This window comes from Olea europaea, unplaced genomic scaffold (genome assembly GCF_002742605.1).
Source record: "Olea europaea var. sylvestris unplaced genomic scaffold, O_europaea_v1 scaffold2909, whole genome shotgun sequence".
Taxonomy (NCBI): domain Eukaryota; kingdom Viridiplantae; phylum Streptophyta; class Magnoliopsida; order Lamiales; family Oleaceae; genus Olea; species Olea europaea.
The window spans coordinates 40,760-46,390 of NW_019247660.1; positions in this window are offsets into that span (position 1 = coordinate 40,760).

A 5,631-nucleotide genomic window follows, 5' to 3' on the forward strand; every position below is an offset into this window, starting at 1 on the left:
AGAAGGGATTACACACAGATTCAACTCCATATTAATCACTAAATGGTCTAACTAACCAAATAATCATCCAACCCAAAATCGAGCCATCCAAAAGTGTAGTTCGTCTCCGAACCGAGCTAAGTCCATGGTGTCGATAAATAATTCGACAACTATTTTAAATCATCGCTTGAATTAATCGGTATCAAAAAACCCAACACATGCCTTTGGATGACTTTCAGAGAATACAAGCCGACGATCAGATGATCGAAGTTAAGACAAGACTAAAGAAGAACAATTTCCACATCGCCGTAATATTTGCCACAACAAAAGATACAACACTTCAATAATAGCAATGACAAAGAAAGATCCTTGTCCATACCAACCTAGATGCCAATAAAATCAATTAGGTTAGAATGTCCATGAACTGAACAATTATAGCATAGTTTCCTTGTTAAAAGTAAGTAAAATTCAAGAATTTGTCAAAGTGAGCAATCAAATAATAATCAGAACTGAGCAATACAACTACAACAACCTCATATGGTCGCTCGGGCTACTAGTATTGGAGGAAGCCAGAAGCTCAAATGCCCTCCAGCTCCAACACAGGGACGACTTTCGAGAATCCCATCTGAGCTCTTATGAAGCTGTGGGCCAAGCCGATACCGCTGTCAGGACATTCGACTTGACCATCTAGGTTCGCACTAGCAAGGCCATGAAAGCTATAACCATTGGCTATCTAATTCCCTCCCTCTCCCTCGACTCTATCCTAGAAGTCACTAAATACCTTATTGAAATAGATCCAAAAGTGTTAAAAAAATCTCGAAAATGAGAAAGACAGTATCGAATTATCGAATCTTGTTGATGATTATTCCCAAAAAAGTCTTCTAACTTTAAAATCCAGTACTGCCCTTGATGTCTGTCTTGAGCATGATGGTCATATCGAGCTGATAATGAATGTAGCTCTTTGAGTATTTGAGGAAGAAGATTATAGTAATTAGGGTGAAGGGTGTGTGAAAATTTATCTGAGAACTTTAGAGGAACTAAGGAATTTAAAGGCGGCAGTGTATCCCTTTATAGAGTTCTTGGAACTATTTAACTCGATTTATAAGCAACAAGATTTTATGACAGAGAAATTGGAAACAAAGAAGAGAAAATTAGACAAGAAGTTGAGGAAAATGAAGGTAAGGAGGAAAGTCTCTAATGTGATATCTATTGGTGCATTTGCCTCGGTCTTGATATGCTCAGTGGTGGCAGCTGTAGCCATCGCCCCGCCTATAGTGGCAGCTCTGGCTGTAGCAGTTGGTGTGCCTTCAGGGACAATAGGGCAATGGCTCAACTCGATTTTTAAGTAGCATGAGATGGATTTAAGAGGGAAAAGGGATATAATTACTTTAATGCGCACTGGGATTGTTATCAAGAGAATGGATGTTAACAGGTTTCAGATTGAGATTAAGGAGTTATTGAGTGTGTAGATTTCGCTACGAGGAAGGAGGGTTTAGTGGTTATTGCAGTGGAGGAGATTCAAAAGAAGGTGAATGGATTTATGAAAACCATTCAAGATTTGAGCGAGCATGCAGATAAATGTACCCAAAAAACTAGGATGGCTAGGAACTTAATTCTAGGAAAATCATGAACTAAAACCTTGGTATGTCATAAAGGATTGGATATTTCCTAGTTCAAACATCGTGTAAATACCATAGTGATGTGAACCCACGTAGCAACTAACAATACGGAACACGCAAAAGAATGAAATCGGACCCAAAAAAGTTCCAAACAATAAGGTTTATGGATTTTGACTCAAAAACAATGGATTAAACAACCCACACAGTCAATAGAACATGTAGACCTCTTAATTACACAATTTAATAAATCTAATCCGGATAATTTAAAGATTGACCCGAAAATTAAATGAACCAAGAAACAAAAATAATTACAAGAATACCTTGACCCCGTGATTACACAACCCACGAATCTCACTTCGATTGGTTGAAAGCCACGAGAAATCATCCCGATAAGTTCAATAATTTTTGAAGCATGAAGCCTCCAGAGAAAATCTCCATTAATTTAATCTCAAATTTAATCTCAAAAGTCTTGTTTTACAATGTAGAAAAATAAACCTATTTATACTAAAAAAAACCTAGAATAAAGTTTAAATGGAATAAAGTCCTAGAATACCTAGAAATCTAGTAAAATCGGAAATGGAATCCTAAAATATCTAAATTATCAAAAATAAGAAATTGGACCAAAATAAAACTTCTCCAGATCACATCAGACCCTCCCTCTTCAAGAGGATTCATCCTCGAATCCTAATCCAATTTATAGCATTTACTTTCAATCAACTCAAGCAAATGAAATGGCCCATCACCTCTCGGATGCAATTTGGACCTCTTTTGACATTGAGCTCTCCTTTTTTGAATGTAGACCCAATCACCCTTACATAGATCAAAGTATGTACGCCTTGACGGTTTCTTTTTGCCATTTTGGGATGCTCCAAGAATGATTTCAGCAGATAAATCACCGTTCATTGTCCATGCTTTAATCGGCCCATAAAATAAAACTTCTCCAGATCACATCAGACCCTCCCTCTTCAAGAGGATTCGTCCTAGAATCCTAATCCAATTTATAGCATTTACTTTCAATCAACTCAAGCAAATGAAATGGCCCATCACCTCTCGGATGCAATTTGGACCTCTTTTGACCTCGAACTCTCCTTTTTTGAATGTAGACCCAATCACCCTTACATAGATCAAAGTATGTACGCCTTGATGGTTTCTTTTTGCCATTTTGGGATGCTCCAAGAATGATTTCAGCAGATAAATCACCGTTCATTGTCCATGCTTTAATCGGCCCAGGTGATGGTGACAATATTACTTCCACTGGATGCATGTTTCCCTACATATCGACTTTGTAACTCAACTCCTTGCATATTAATTCCTTTCATTGCTTTTGAAATTTCTTTATCTCCTCAGGGATAACAAAATCAATCTCCAGTAATATAGTGATGTCGAAACTAGGATATGGTAGTTGTTGAATTGTATCCACCATTTGGTAATTAATACCCTGATTGTAACGGATTCCAATCTGATAAATTTCTAGAATCGAATCTTTGTTAACGTGCAAAATAGAATTAGCAAAAATAGGGAGGGAAATGTTAGTGTTCACCAACGCCTCCTCAATTTTAACTTTTTCTTCATGCAAGTTCACTCTCAACTCCTTTTCGATCTCCAAAGACTCTATTTCATTTTCATTCCATGACTCCACTTCTCCCCTTTCACTTTCTATTTTCTTTTCACTTTCTTGTGGCTCATCTTCTTTTTTCTCACAATCAACCACCCCACTAATTTCTCTTTTACTCTCTTGTTCCTTCCGTTCCTTCGGATGATTAATTTGAGACCTAAGAATGTCGAGAATTCAGAGAATTCCTGTTTATAGTCCAACCCAACACTTTTACTTGATGTACTACCCTCACACTTAGCAAGGGATGTTTTCTTTTCCACTAGATAATCCTCCTAATATTTCCTAGGCGTCTCCTTAAATACCCATTCATGCCGATCTCTCATATCCCTTCCTTCAAACCTATCATATTTATTCCTCAATCCTCGTACCCCATTAATACCACAACCATGTCCATATGCATCACACATTTTAGTTCTAGTCTCCCATCTCCTATCATTTTACACCTCATCACATTGATCCCTATGTAACTTAGCCAATTTCAAATCAATTATATCCATCTTATTTTCCATATTCTCAATCAGCATCTCAAACCGTTTCAACATTTTTTTAACCCTCAATTTATTTTCTGCCTCACAATTTTACCACTCAAACTTTCTCCAAAGCGCTTTAAAAACAATGAAAACTCAACCAGGAGTTATTCTCGCAGAATTCAAACCAAGTGAGATTTTCTGACCCAAATGACTCAAGACAAATTTGAATTGGACACAAAAGGATTTAGAAAAGATTTTTTTTTTTTTTGGGGAAAAACACAAACACAATTAAACTACCTAAAATTTTAGATCTAAGACTCAAAACTAACGGGAAACACGAAGAAAAATGCGGAAAACAAAAGAACAAAAACTCAAACACAAAAACAAAGGGATATAACCTTTAGTTGTTGGAGTCCAAGCTCTAATACCACCTGATGCGAACCCAAGTAGCAATGAACACTACGGAACCTACAGAAGAATGAAATCGGACCCAAGAAAGTTTCAAACAATAAGGTTTATGGATTTTGACTCAAAAACGACGGATTAAACAACCCACACAGTTAATAGGACATGTAGACCTCTTAATCACACAATTTAATGAATATAATCAAGATATTTAAAGATTGACCTGAAAATTAAATGAACCAAGAAACAAAAGCAATTACAAGAATACCTCGACCCCGTGATTACACAACCCACGAATCTCACTTCGATTGGTTGAACGCCACGAGAAATCATCCCTATAAATTCAATAATTTTCAAAACATGAAGCCTTCAGAGAAAATCTCCATTAATTTAATCTCAAAAGTCTTCTTTTACAATGTAGATAAATAAATCTATTTATGCTAAAAAAACCTAGAATAAAGTTTAAATGGAATAAAATCATAGAATACCTAGAAATCTAGTAAAACAGAAAATAGAGTCCTAAAATATCTAAATTACCAAAAATAAGAAATTGGACCAAAATAAAACTTCTCCAGATCACATCACATGGACTGGAAACTGAGTTATTTTATTTCACTAATATTGTACACTCAAATCATAGATCACAATTATGTTATTTGAAGATACTCATGAGAATGTGAATAATGCTCTTGAACAGCCTCGATGACAGGTTGTGTTTTTTGGGACTGTAATGGCAGCTCTTGATTAGCAGTTTCTATCTTTTTTATTTTTATTTTTTTAACTATCAGAGAAAATGTGACGAGTGTGCATTTGTTTAAATCCATTTCAGTATGTTTCCCTCATCACAAGTTCATTTATTTTATTTGGGTTTGTTTCAGTTCAGCACTGGAAGAATAGTATGAATCTGATGGACATAAAGAAGAAAAAATAGCAATAGGAAAAAAAGCAAAGGAACAACAGAGAAAAAGATAGGAAAGGTTTCGAAATTTTCTTATTCTATTTTCACTGTACATTTTTAACAATTTTATCAAGTTTAATATCAGAGATATGTGGCTGGAAGTTTCTTTCTCAATTATATCAAGTTTAATTTCAGAGCAAACTAAAATTGTTTTTATGTCAAAAATTCTGAACGTAGTTATATTTCAATTCTAGCTGTCAAGATTGTATGCAAAAATAATTTCTACCAGTCAACAAATTTCTCATTTTAGTAGGATGCAGTGCATTACCATTTACAGGGGGATATACAAAGAAGTTCATTTACTGGAGTGATTTCACAAAAATTATTTTCCTGCATATAGAAGTTGAAGTTTGAGAGACTAAGACGATCATTGTGGCAGTGAGATCTCTCTTTCCTATGTTGAATACATCTATTTATTGACTCCCTCTCTCATATAATTTTGATTGATCTTTTGGTGAGAAATTGTTACATTTCCAAACATCTATTGTATACATAACAGAAGGTGGCCAGGTAGATGCTAGAACCTGCCCATTTTGCACCCGTAGTTGCTTTCCGTGCTTGTCCAAAAGAGTATTAAAATGAAAA